Genomic DNA, 15275 nt, shown 5'->3' with positions numbered 1-15275 from the left:
AAAGAAGGGGATATGAACTAATGAGCTGGCAAATTTCATACGGAAATTTCACCCTCAAAAGTAACTTTCACAGCCATTTCTAACAGACCAACGTGTTTCCAAGAAAAAGGACCATCGGATGAGAAGCTCCACATAACTGTTAGATTCCTGGAATCAATTTAGTAAAGTAACCCAGGCTGGTGTGTCTGTCCAATAAGACGACAAAGCATCAGAGTTCACACTCGCATCGCCGGCCGGTGTGGCCGAGCGGTTCTAGGCGCTTCAGTCTGGGACCGCGCGCCACTACGGTCGCAGGTTCGAATCTTGCCTCGGGCATGGATGTGTGTGATGTCCTTAGGTTAGTTAGGTATATGTAGCTCAAAGTTCTAGGACAATGATGACCTCAGATGGTAAGTCCCATAGTGCTCAGAGCCATTTGAACCAAACTCGTATCGCAGATACGATTCCGCACAGGAAGACATTGTTTCTTGCGCGACAGCTGGTGTGGCGCCACAGCACGGTGTCCAACCTAAACGCTGGTGGTCTCGCACGCTCCTCCGCTTCAAAAGCCGCAGGATGGGGTCAGCGAAGCCTCTCTTCTGGAAAAACTGGCCCTTTTTCTCCAACGTGGTCACTCCATTGAGTCACTACCGAACTAATGAAACTGCAATACTCTCGCCGTTATTTTCTTGTGTAATCTATGTATTCTTTCTCCGTGGTTAGCATGCTTCTGACAAAAGCAGCCCATAATTATGGATTCACGGCTTTTCCCACATTATGAGCCTGATTCGCTTCCTCCCGTGTTTCTTAAAGAGCTATATATTGAATTTAACTAAACTAAAGCATCTCCGTTACACGTCAGTAACCCTTCCCCCTGCCCCTAAATAATTCCAACGCCACAACTGAAGCACTTGCTATAGATTGCGAGCACCAACGCCGAACGGTCAAGTGAGCATGCAATTTTGCAGATAAGCTTTAAATGACCTTTAAAATTGCGGGAAGGACTGAAGAGTTGCCGCTACCTTTGTGATCGATCGTACCCCACCTTCTCAATTAATTAATATCGTCACAAGTGTTGACGAAACAATCATATAATTCCCTCCAGAGCTTCACAGGTCTGGATCATTGTATCCCATCTACAAGGTATTACAATATGAATTGAAGGGACGGAGAGCGTAAAATCCTGTGCCTGCCCGCGTGCGTAACGTCCCTATTCGGCAAATGAGTTACTATCAACAGTATAATATACCCTCACACTATGAGATACTTCTGAAAAATTTTCAACTGAATCAAGGAATGGGCTCAAAGTTTGTTGATCAGGAGCTAAACGCCACCACGGTCGTCCTATTTTCGGCGAAATACTGGTGGTGGAAATCTCTTCCTTTATGAGTACTCGATCATGCTACCTGCAAGGCAAGCGGCACCTTGCGTTGTGCGTCAGTCGCCAGCGGGGTACTGCTACGTCATCTGGGAACTCGCCGTCTCCGCATGCTCGGCCACTCGACACGCAAGTGTCCGCCGCTGCCCATTTAAGTGGTAGCTCGTCACTTGGGTCTATTGCTGGGTACAAGTAGATGATACGAGCGTAGAAACGAGAGAGAGTCCAAGAGTTCACAGGTACAACCGATGACTCGTGGCATCCGCTACGTACACAACTTTTGGGTATGACTTATTATTTACTAGTGCATTGACTAATCTGTTAGCAGTGAATATTGTTTTGTTTATACGTCTATTTTCATGTATATATGTATGTATGCACGTTTGTATACATGCATATATGTGTGTATACAGGGTGGCTCCAAAAGTCACTGGTCTCTGGGCACTGACTTAAACAAAAGATTGAATTTATGTTTCATTACAGATACAAAAAATACTTTCAATTAATTTTTATGTACAAACTGTTTTCTGCCTTCATTAATACATATTTTAAATATTTTTGGAACACTGTTACATCCTCTATGGCACAGTGTGGTATACCGTCCAAATCATGAAATGAGTCGTGTATGTAGTTTTTAGTTCAGCAATGGTCTGAGGCTTTTGAGAACAAGCGGAGTCCTTGACGACACTTCATACGAAAAAATCCACGGGCGTGATATCTGGTGAACGTGGAAGTATGACAGTATCTGCCCTCCGACCAATCACTTTTCTTTGGAAGGTTTTGCTTAAAAAATCGCGGACGATAGTGGTATAATGTGGCGGAGCGCATATCCAAATAGTTAACTCTTGTCACTGTTCCTTCGAAACAATATGGTCCAAGTACGCCGAATAATGATACTGCCCACCAAACACTCAGATCAGGTTGATTGTCACTATACCAGTAAGTGCAGTTATGTCTGTTAACTTGTCCGCTTAACTTCAAATTGGCCTCGTCAGACCACACAACTTTATTGAACAGGTTAGGATCATATTTCTGTTGTTCAAACATCAATTCACATAACTGAAAACGTCGACCAGTAGCATCTTCAAGTAACACCTTTCGTAAATGTGGAATGTAAACTTTAGACTTCTGTTTGTGTAACATTCTTTGCACCGAGTACAAGTGCGTTCAATTAACGATTTAACAATTTAAAATTTTAGAGAACCTGATGCTAAATTAAAAGTTACCTAATTTCATGATACCTTAGCCATGGCTTACTAAAGGGATAAAAATATCTTGTAAACAGAAAAGGGAAATGTATCTCATAGCTAGAAGGAGAAATGACCCAGAAACAGTGAAACATAATACAATCTACGGCAATGTATCAAGAAAAGTTATTAAAAAGTCCAGAAGTGTGGGCACTACGTCTGGGATAAGCACATCTGATAATAAAATTAAAACAATTTGCAATATTATTAAAACGGGAACAGGGCAACCGAAAGCACAGGAAAACTGAATTCCTATCAAACTTAATGAGAAGTTTGTTAACAAAAAGTCAGAAGTAGAAAAAATTTTTAATCATCACCTTTCAAGTATCGTAAAGAAAATAGGATCCAGCTACTCATTAGAAAATACAAGGCAGTAATATGGAAAAAGCAATACCTATGCAATTTGATAAAATTGGAATTCAACCCACCTCTCCTACTGAAATTAGGAAAATAATACATTCATTCAAAAGGAAAGCTCGCATGGAATTGATGGCTTTTGCAACAGAGTACTAAAAGCTTGTTCCCAACAGATAAGTAGGATTCTTAGCCACACATGTAGCAGCTCAATGAAACAGGACATTTTTCCAGATAGACTGAAATACGCTATTGTCAAACCATTGCATAAAAAAGAGGATAGGTCTATAGCTACGAACTACCACCCGATCTCACTTCTGACAGCTTTATCCAAAATTCTGGGGGAAAAAGTCATGTCTTCAATAGTAGCATCACATACTTGTTGAGAATGAAGTACTAACAAAATGTCAATTTGGTTTTCAGAAATGTTTTTAAACAGAAAATGATATATACGGTTTCATTGATCAAATATTAAATGCTTTGAATAACCGAACATCCCCACTGCGATATTTTGTGATCTCTCAAAGGCTTTTGACTCTGAATTATGAAATCCTTTTACATAAGCTTTTGTATTGTGGTATGAGTGGGGCAGTGCAGAAATGGTTTAATTCATATTTAACTGGAATGATGCAGCAGGTTGAAATTAACAGTACAGATAGCCTGCAAAAATTAGCAGAGTCCTCTAACTGGGGGGGGGGGGGGGGGGGGGGAGTGTTTAAAAATGGTGTCCCACAGGGCTCAGTCTTGTGTCCCTCATCGTTCTTAATATTTATTTATGACTTGCCACTCTATACTCATGAAAATGCAAAGCTAGTTCATTCAGCCAATAACAGAAGCATAATAATCACAGCCAACAAACCAAGATCAGCTGAGGAAATTGTAGATAATTTCAGAAAATTATTAAGTAGTTCTATGCGCATGGACTTTCACTAAATTTTGAGAAAACACAGTATATACAATTCTGTACAGTAAATGTCGCAACACCATTGATAAATACAGACTTTGAACAGAAGTTTGTTGCTAAGGCAGAATACTCAAAATTTCTGTGTGTGTGCACTGATGAGAAATTTAATTGGAAGAAACACGTTGAATATCTGCTAAAACGGTTACGTTCAGCTACTTACGCTATTAGGGTTATTGCATATTTTGGTGATAAACGTATCAGTAAATTAGCCTACTATGTCTACTTCATTCACTGCTTTCATATGGCATCATATTTTCGGCTAATTCATCAGTAAGAGAAAAAGTATTCATTGCACAGAAGTATGTAAACAGAATAATAGCTGGAGCCCACCCAAGATCACCTTGCACACGTTTATTTAAGGAACTCTGTATATTCACAGTACCTTCGCAATACATATATTTACCTATGAAATTTGTTATTAGAAACCCGTCCCAATTCAAACATTAAAAGTCTGACAGACAGCCAACCAACATTTAAAAACAAATTGAATGAGTTTCTGAATGATAACTACTCCAACTCAATAGGTGAATTTTTGTATGTGAAGTAGTAATCGTACAAGAAATTAATTACATTGCGTAAAGAAAACTTACATTAAACTCACATATTTCACATCATTACAAAATGTCGTATTCTTGATCTATGGAACAAATATTAATTTAATGTAATGTCACTGACCTTCCCAATAAATCCTGCTTAGTTGCTAATCGTCTGGTTGATTTTTGCGGACAATGGGTCAGAGCTAAAAATACTCACAATTAATTTTCCTCAGTTGTGACGGTTGTTCGTGCATGCATAACAAATCCATGTTCTTCATATCTATCTTGTATGGCGTACAGTGTTTGACTAGACGCTGGTTATGATCTGAAGTGTCTTCCCCATTTATTAACAACTGCAGTAGCACCAATTTTTTATAACGTTCTTTTAATGAGAAAATACTTTCTTCTTTCGTTAACATCAAGACAATTCGGAAACCTACAGCCGTAAGCACGTTCACGTTTTCAACAATTCACTAGTTTAATTATTGTGTCTGTTTTGTTTGACACCGCAGTGTATGCCAACTTGACAAGGCGTAATTATCACTGTGTGTGTGTGTGTGTGTGTGTGTGTGTGTGTGTGTGTGTGTAAACAGGTATTTGTATACATTGCATCACTTACTCTTCCTTTTACACCATCCACCATCTCAACTACAGCTTCTTGGAGGCCATCTGATCAGGAGATTCGGCCATTTTCCCGTCAGCTTTACATTACAACAGAAGACTGTGTTCTCAACTTCCATACAAACTCACGATTAGCCTTGCACTCCTGTACGCTCCAGTAAGAGGGAATGAGTCAGCGAGTTGGTTTGACCGCAGTACCACCGTCCTCAGACCCGTCATAATTGTCATATGCGCAGAACCACAGTGGGAAGGGGTATAGCACTCACCGAAGACCGACGCCTTGATTTCTAACGTATGCAACCCTCAACACTGGACTCGAACCCACTCCGCATGCATGTCATAAGTTGAAACAGAATGTAGGCTTGTCAGCTACAATCTGAATTACCGTAACTGCCCCGCTACCATGGTAAGAATTACACAGCTAATGTTTGACACTAGGACTTCACTGTTCAAGTTGTGAGTGTGCACAGGGCTCTTTCCCCAATTTTATCAAAAACAAAACCAACCACTCAAACAACCAACCCATCAGTATGAATATGAGCAACTACACCTCCAATATGCTTACACAGTGACAGATCTGTGTAGGCCTTATCCTGTTTTGTATCCACTGAACTATGTTGTATGCATCAACAAGAACACAGTGCAATATTTGACAAGGGCAATTATTTGCTGGAAAGTCTCATATGCTCAGTATTCCATGAGAATAATATCATGTAGTATCAGCCAACCTGAATATGCCTGACACATGCAGAATGCGTCATTAGTGAATAAATAATACTTACAGCGCTGTAACCAAGACCGATCCTTCATCGTATATCACTGGTCGCTTTAAAATCCCGGCTATGAGTTGGAAAAATTTTTATATTTTATTTCTTTGGTACTGCCAGACAACATTTTTACTTTAGAGTTCAAGACAATATATTTTGCAAGCTTCATTCTGTGTTTGCATTTATTATTACGAATACAGTGTGAAAATTCACAGGCGTCAGCCGCGAAAGACTTTTTGTTTACAAACCGTTCCAGGGCCACAGGAGTTTGAGAGGCGCTGCAACTATCTACTACAGAGCTCAATGGTTACCAACTCTTTACAAAAATCGCCTCTCATTTCGCCTCTCATTTCGCCTCTCAACAGACAGTTTTATGAGGATCATTCAATAAATAATGCCCCACATATTTATCCTTTTCGAAATGCGTCCCACATTGAGAAACCTTAAGTGGCCTAAACAGATGGAAATCCGAGGGTGCACGGTCTGCACTATAGGGCGGATGAGGCAAAGGTCTCCAACCTAATTTGGCAAAGCGTGCTCCAGTTCTGAGACTCTTGAGTGAGTATGCACTAGTATGTTGAAGCAAGATTTCTTTTTGCATTCTTGTCAGGACGAACACATCGGAAAAGAATCTGAAGTTTGTTCAGTTTCTTCACATATACTTCTGAATTAATGGCTGACACTTTTGGCAACACATCCGTGAGAACGACAACATCCCTGTCCCAAAAGACAGTCATATTGACTGTCTTACACGGAGCTGCATTGAATTTCTTCTTTCTTGGTGACTGCAGGTCCTGCCACTCCAATGACTGGCTTTTTGTTTCCAGCTGAAAATGATGCACCCAGGTTTAGTCACGTGTAACGATTCGTGACAGGGAGGTCTCCACTACCTCATACTGCTCCAACAGTTCATATGAAATGGTTTTTCTCTGAATGTTGGCGTCTCTTGTGAGCATTCATGGAACGCATCTTGTGCACACGTTTGGTTATCCAACAGTTTCAATCATTACACTCTCCCTTCCAATGTTCGCCCATTCAAGTGAAGTATTAGTGGTGTACTGATGGCGCCGGTTTGCACGAACAGTGGCATCTGCACGATTCACCCTGTCGGCAGCAGTGACTCTGACACGACGTCTCGAACGTGGTCTACCATGGAGCTCAGTTTCTGCACTTCCTGACGCTTTAACACTATTTTCCTATCGCCCAACAGTGGTGTCAGTTGTATCACTACCATAAATCGCAGTCAAATTTTTATGGATGATCACCAAGGTTTCATTTTCCGCAATCTAAAATTCAATCATAGCACGTTGTTCATAACGTGTGCATTGCGTATGTGACGTTTAGATATTTCACTAAGGCACTGCTATTTGTCGAAACTGTTCGAAACAAGTTGCTTAAAAATCAAGTTTAAAGCATCTAAAGGGACTATTCCTATATAATATGTAATACGTTAAAAAAATTGGGGCATCATTCATTGAACAACCCACGTATGGCATGATAAAGCGATTGGCTGGTTTGCAGCTGGAAGCGTTCTCTGATGCAATTTATATAATAAATTAAGTTCGTTAGGTATTAACTGTAATCTAAGGGGTATTATTTATCACAGAGTTTGCTGTCGACAGCGAACGCCTGTACTCAGTACAGATCTACTGCCCACAACAGACCAGTTGGGATTAACGATTATCTATCTCCTCGTTATGCAATGCCCAAAATTCCTTTCATACAACTACTGGAAGAAAGTAGTAAAACAAAGAATTAATATCGTACGATGATTTTTGGTTCTGACTCCATCGTACGAAACCTTCGGATGCAACCAAGCCTCTAAAGCTCACAAGTAAAACAAAGCAACTATCCATCGTAATGAAAAAATACGGCGCCAAAGACGCTTGCCGCTTCCATAGCTAATTAAGAGCATTACTAGCAGTATCGGTACAGTTAATTAACAGACAGATAAAAAAATTAACCATAAATCACTTATAATGAGACATGAAGCAGAAGGCTAGTGCAGAACGAAACAGTCTACAGGCGAAGCGGCCAACAAATGAAATAAAATGAACGGCCCATCATAGGGTTTATAAATGATGGGCCCATAATAGGGTTTAAAACAGAAAAAGTTGCGTTGTTCGTGTGTCATGGGTCACAGTAAAACTAACCTCTAATAACACGAAAGGGTCAGTATCAATGACGTTCACTCCCCTTAACCCTGATTCTAGCTTTCATCAAAGAGCATTGCATATATCCAGGGTCACAAAATCCTCAAGCAGGTTCTAGTGACAGTGCGATGCTAACCGACTATTTCATCCTCACCTTGCAGCGTCACGAGATCGCAGAACTGGAGGACCGTGTTGTTAGCACATTGCTCTCCCGGTCTTTAATGTCGGCTCTCTTGTTTCAACAGTAAGTCTTGCAAATGGCTCTGAGCACTATGGGACTTAACATCTGTGGTCATCAGTCCCCTAGAACTTAGAATTACTTAAACCTAACTAACCTAAGGACATCACACACATCCATGCCCGAAGCAGGATTCGAACCTGCGACCGTAGCAAGTAAGTGTTGCACTCAGGCATTCCCTGGTGAAGCAATGAAGCAGCGTTCCAAAATAAGTTGTACTATATATACGGTGATAATTATTGAACTATATGAAGAAACGTACATTAGTTACTAACTACAGCGTGCACACACTTTATTAAACATTTACACGTCACTACAGACATTCTGGTTTAGGTTATGACATGTTCGATATGCCTGCCATCACTGGCGATGATGGGGCGCAGACGAATAGCGAAATTCTGCATGAACCGCGGAAGTGTCGAAACATCGATGCTGTCGATGACCTCCTGCATGGCTGTTTTTAGCTCAGCAATGATTTTTGGGTTATTTCTGTACACCTTGTCTTTAATTTAGCCCCCCAGAAAGAAGTCGCATGTGTTCAGATCCAGAGAATATGGCGACCGACCGCGGCCCATGCCAGTGGCCTATGGGTACCCCAGAGCCAGAATGCGGTCCCCAAAGGTGCTCCTCCAGGACATTAAATATTCTCCTATCTCGATGGGGTCGAGTTCCGTCTTGCAAGACCGCATATTGTCGAAGTCAGGGTCCCTTTGGATAATGGGGATGAAACCATCTTCGAAAACCTTCACGTACCGTTCGGTAGTCAGCGTGCCATCAAGGAATATCGCACCGATTATTCCGTGACTGGACATTGCACACCACACAGTCACCCGTTGAGGGAGACGAGACTTCTCGATCGCGAAATGCGGATTCTCAGTCCCCCAAATGCGCCAATTTTGCTTACTGACGAACCCATCCAAATGAAAGTGGGCTTCGGGCTTCGTCGGTAAACCAAACCATACTAATTCCCATCAGGCCCCGCAGCCAACCGTTCATTTTGAACGTCCTAACGCAAACCGTTCAGAAGTTATGACGATTTTATTTCATAAAGTTCAATAATTGTCACCCTGTATTTACGCAGGTATGAATAATAGAATTTCGTTTGCATAACGGGGTAGTTAATAGGTCGATGAAATGACAGCATTCGTCCTAGAGGAGACTGTCCGCATTCTCGCAATGAAAGCGATCTCCATTCTCCGATTTGATAGAGTACGGGAGGAAACAGTGAGTTAGTGTTCCAAGGTCTAGCGTGATCAAGTCACATATTTTTCATTTCATTTCGTGTGCAAAGTATGTAGGATGGAAACCAAATCGTTCGTTTTCTTTTCCAGAAATGGACGACCAGAACTGGCTGCCACTTTGCTATCAGCAAAATCCCATACAGCACATATAAAGAAGTTTATGTGATCACATTAAATTGAACTAACACGATAGCTCTGTTTCATCTACATCCATACTCCGCAAGCCACCTGACGGTGTGTGGCGGAGGGTACCTTCAGTACCTCTATCGGTTCTCCCTTCTATTCCAGTCTCGTATTGTTCGTGGAAAGAAGGATTGTCGGTATGCCTCTGTGTGGGCTCTAATCTCTCTGATTTTATCCTCATGGTCTCTTCGCGAGATATACGTAGGAGGGAGCAATATACTGCTTGACTCTTCGGTGAAGGTATGTTCTCGAAACTTTGACAAAAGCCCGTACCGAGCTACTGAGCGTCTCTCCTGCAGAGTCTTCCACTGGAGTTTATCTATCATCTCCGTAACGCTTTCGCGATTACTAAATGATCCTGTAACGAAGCGCGCTGCTCTCCGTTGGATCTTCTCTATCTCTTCTATCAACCCTATCTGGTACGGATCCCACACTGCTGAGCAGTATTCAAGCAGTGGGCGAACAAGCGTACTGTAACCAACTTCCTTTGTTTTCGGATTGCATTTCCTTAGAATTCTTCCAATGAATCTCAGTCTGCCATCTGCTTTACCGACAATCAACATTATATGATCATTCCATTTTAAATCACTCCTAATGCGTACTCCCAGATAATTTATGGTATTAACTGCTTCCAGTTGCTGACCTGCTATTTTGTAGCTAAATAATAAAGGATCTATCTTTCTGTGTATTCGCAGCACATTACACTTGTCTACATTGAGATTCTGTTGCCATTCCCTGCACCATGCGTCAATTCGCTGCAGATCCTCCTGCATTTCAGTACAATTTTCCATTGTTACAACCTCTCGATACACCACAGCATCATCTGCAAAAAGCCTCAGTGAACTTCCGATGTCATCCACCAGGTCATTTATGTATATTGTGAATAGCAACGGTCCTATGACACTCCCCTGCGGCACACCTGAAATTACGCTTACTTCGGAAGACTTCTCTCCATTGAGAATAACATGCTGCGTCCTGTTATCTAGGAACTCCTCAATCCAATAACACAATTGGTCTGATAGTCCATATGCTCTTACTTTGTTCAATAAACGACTGTGGGGAACTGTATCGAACGCCTTGCGGAAGTCAAGAAACACGGCATCTACCTGTGAACCCGTGTCTATGGCCCTCTGAGTCTCGTGGACGAATAGCGCGAGCTGGGTTTCACACCGTCTTTTTCGAAACCCATGCTGATTCCTACAGAGTACATTTCTAGTCTCCAGAAAAGTCATTATACTCGAACACAATACGTGTTCCAAAATTCTACAACTGATCGACGTTAGAGATATAGGTCTATAGTTCTGCACATCTGTTCGACGTCCCTTCTTGAAAACGGGGATGACCTGTGCCCTTTTCCAATCCTTTGGAACGCTACGCTCTTCTAGAGACCTACGGTACACCGCTGCAAGAAGGGGGGCAAGTTCCTTCGCTTACTCTGTGTAAAATTGAACTGGTATCCCATCAGGTCCAGAGGCCTTTCCTCTTTTGAGCGATTTTAATTGTTTCTCTATCCCTCTGTCGTCTATTTCGATATCTACCATTTTGTCATCTGTGCGACAATCTAGAGAAGGAACTACAGTGCAATCTTCCTCTGTGAAACAACTTTGGAAAAAGACATTTAGTATTTCGGCCTTTAGTCTGTCATCCTCTGTTTCAGTACCATTTTGGTCACAGAGTGTCTGGACATTATGTTTTGATCCACCTACCGCTTTGACATAAGACCAAAATTTCTTAGGATTTTCTGCCAAGTCAGTACATAGAACTTTACTTTCGAATTCATTGAACGCCTCTCGCATAGCTCTCTTCACACTACATTTCGCTTCGCGTAATTTTTGTTTGTCTGCAAGGCTTTGGCTATGTTTATGTTTGCTGTGAAGTTCCCTTTTCTTCCGCAGCAGTTTTCTAACTCGGTTGTTGAACCACGGTGGCTCTTTTCCATCTCTTACGATCTTGCTTGGCACATACTCATCTAACGCATATTGTACGATGGTTTTGAACTTTGTCCACTGATCCTCAACACTATCAGTACTTGAGACAAAACTTTTGTGTTGAGCCAACAGGTACTCTGAAATCTGCTTTTTGTCACTTTTTCTAAACAGAAAAATCTTCCTACCCTTTTTAATATTCCTATTTACGGCTGAAATCATCGATGCCGTAACCGCTTTATGATCGCTGATTCCCTGTTCTGCGTTAACTTTTTCAAATAGTTCGGGTCTGTTTGTCACCAGAAGGTCTAATATGTTATCGCCACGAGTCGGTTCTCTGTTTAACTGCTCAAGGTAGTTTTCAGATAAAGCACTTAAAAAAATTTCACTGGATTCTTTGTCCCTGCCACCCGTTATGAACGTCTGAGTCTCCCAGTCTATATCCGGCAAATTAAAATCTCCACCCAGAACTATAACATGGTGGGGAAATCTACTCGAAATATTTTCCAAATTATCCTTCAGGTGCTCAGCCACAACAGCTGCTGAGCCAGGGGGCCTATAGAGACATCCTATTATCATGTCTGAGCCTGTTTTAACCGCGACCTTCACCCAAATCATTTCACATTTCGGATCTCCGTCAATTTCCTTCGATACTATTGCACTTCTTACCGCTATAAACACGCCTCCCCCTTCACTGTTCAGCCTGTCTCTGCGGTATACATTCCAATCTGAGTTTAGGATTTCGTTACTGTTTACGTCTGGTTTCATCACACACATGAGTATGTGGTTGTCTGGCACATGCTAACTAGAAATGACCTAAGTACTTCAATGTAGCGATACCGGCGAATATAATAATGATATGGGGTAACGCAGCACCCGAGTGTCACAAAACAATACTTAATCCAAAACACATTATCGGGACCTACTTAAAGTATTACCTGCACTTTCTCTCAAGGACAGGATAGGTAAAATGTCCAATAAAATATTAATGGCATTACAGATGCGCATTAATCGGAGAGTGTTTTGTCAATTGTATCAATTTATATTAGGGTCAACTGTAATTTCACTTTTATTTCTTTAGTATAAAGTCAACAGAACTATAAATACTACAAATCTTACGCAGGTGAGGACGAAAATCGTTGCTCTGGGTCCCTGCCGTATGCTTATACCAGCGATCCATTCAATTACTACTTTCAAGTTCCTGGAACACTTTTAGACAAAAACTAGTAATTGTGAGAGCTGTTGACGGTCGACATACATTCATAGTGATCCTCTGCTATGTTCTCACATTAATATGTAACGGACAGTCAAATGAAAAAGAGACAGATGGAAAAAAAGGAAGTAAACTGTTTATTATTTCAAAAGCAATCGCCATAACTGTTTGTTCATTTATCCCACTGTGAGAGAAGACGATCAATGCCTTCATGAAAAAATGTTTGCGGTTGCTGCACACAGGCGTGCACCTCTTCGTGTGAAGAAAATTTACGATCACCAAAGTCTTTCTTCACGACCTCCAAAAACATGGAAATCACATGGAGAGAGATCAGGACTGTATGGAGGATGTGTAAGGCCTTCCCAGCGAAACTTCTATTGTGCAGTCGAAACAACAGGCACGCCAGCTGCAGTAAAGGCATAACGACTTTCTTCTATTGCAATTGCACGCTGCTCGTTGGCATTCTGCAACACGGCGCCACAATTCACGTACAGCGGTACATGGACACCTTGCAAACACCGAAGCGCGTACCAGTCCAAACGCCCAGGAATCATTCTATTGCAACTTAATGCCCACCCTCTTGTTACCAAGATTACTTCTAAGACGCTGCTGAAGTTTCACTGGGAAACCTTTACACCTCCTCCATAAAGCCCCGATCCCTTCCCATGCGATTTCCATATTTTTGGAGCCCTGAAGGAAGACATTCGTGGCCTTTTTTTGATTGTACAAAGAGGTGCACGCCTGGGTACAATCATCCGAAGGCAACAGCGAACATTTTGCCATGAAGGAACGGACCGCCTTATCTGACAGCGGGATAAATTTACGTTATTAATATTTATAACGACTACTTTTGAAATAATAAACAGTTTACTTACTTATTCCCATCTGTATCGTTTTCAGTTGACTGTCCCTTATATGTAGCAGATTAAATATCTTCTCCACCTTTGCGTTCTGAGAACATTTGCTTCTTGTCTGCTTCCCTCGGGGAACATGTGTTGCTGGAATTAACAAGACTCAACATTATCAGACAGTTCTTCAGACTGCTTATCAGATGTGATTCATTCTTTACTAACACGTTACGTGATAATCTTACGACGAGAGAGAAGTGTCATACACACTCTTATCAAACGAAGGTCTCGTAAATGGATCACCTAATCGGCACAGGAGATACGGAGGGGAAATGCCAATGCCTTAATTTTCTTTTTCTGTGTGCAAAGGAGAGCTAATAGTGGCCATGGCGCAAGTTCGGTATTTTTGCATGATGTAATGCGGAAGGTGGTAATCGTTTCGAACAAAGGCAAGTTTTTAATGTGCTTGCTTCTGACAAGAAAGGAATAAATTTTTTAACGGTTTGCCCTGGAATAATTTACACTCTAAGGAAGAAAAAAAAAAAACAAGCACAACGAAGGAATTGTCCGAATGCGATAGAAATCGGTGGATGTGATGTACATGTGCAGACAAACAAATGACTTAAATTTCAGAAAAAAATTGGATGACTTATCCAAGAGAAAGAGGTTCACAAATTGAGCAAGTCGATAATGTGTTGGTCCACCTCTGGGCCTCATGCAGGCAGTCATTCGGCTTGGCAATGATTGATAGAGTTATCGAATGTCCTCCTGAGTATTATCATCCCAAATTCTGTCCAACTGGCGCGTTAGAGCGTTAAAATTCCGAGCTGGATGGAGGATCCTGTCCATAATGGTCAAAACATTCTCAATTGGGGAGAGATCCGGCGACCTTGCAGGCCAATATAGGGTTTGGCAAACTCGAAGACAAGCAGTAGAAACTCGTCGTGAGTGGGCAGGCATTAACGCTGAAATGTTATTCCACGTTGGTTAGGTTAGGTTGACGACAAAACATCGTCTATGTAGCGCTGTGCTGTAAGGGTGCACGAATGACAACTAAAGGAGTTCTGCTATGAAATGAAATGGCACCTCAGACCATCAATCCTCTTTGTCGTGTCGTATGGCGGACGACAGTCAGGCTGGTATCCCATCGCTGTCAGGGGCGTCTCCAGCCACGTCTTCGCTTGTCATCGGGGCTCAGTTCGATGTGACACTGATACCTGAAGACAATCCTACACCAATCAATGAGATTCCAGGCCGAGGAGTATATCCCCAGAGCCAAGACTAAATGGTTACTTTAACGTAAATAAAACGCTTACTTTATATATACATTTATTTTTTACGAAGGTTCAACAGTGCTCCGATGTCGTCCATATTCAAATGCTGTGGCACAGATTTCAAACAATCTAATAATAACAATAAAAAATGCTTGCCAGGGGCATCTGCTTCAGGCTTTGACGAATTTTCGCCCCTTGCGTTTGTGCAAGTACCTGAAACAATTTCTCCTCCTCCTGTCATCTTTTGTCTCTTACGAGAATTGGAGGCAGCTCGATCCTGAACATCAGAATCATTTGCCTCATCAGTATGAAAAACAGCTTCTTCCATCTCTGGTTGTTTAGTGGCAATTAGAG

At 41.7% G+C, this 15275-nt stretch overlaps 1 protein-coding gene across 1 annotated transcript in view; it reads right to left on the bottom strand.

Annotated features, from left to right (window-relative positions):
• The window catches only part of LOC126184587 (liprin-alpha-2-like), a 155870-nt gene that overhangs the window by 14966 nt on the left and 125629 nt on the right, over positions 1-15275 (bottom strand). The gene's annotated exons all lie outside the window — the stretch shown is intronic.

Source organism: Schistocerca cancellata, chromosome 4, assembly GCF_023864275.1.
Source record: "Schistocerca cancellata isolate TAMUIC-IGC-003103 chromosome 4, iqSchCanc2.1, whole genome shotgun sequence".
Classification (NCBI taxonomy): Eukaryota; Metazoa; Arthropoda; class Insecta; order Orthoptera; family Acrididae; genus Schistocerca; species Schistocerca cancellata.
This window is presented reverse-complemented; position numbering and strand designations above follow the sequence as displayed.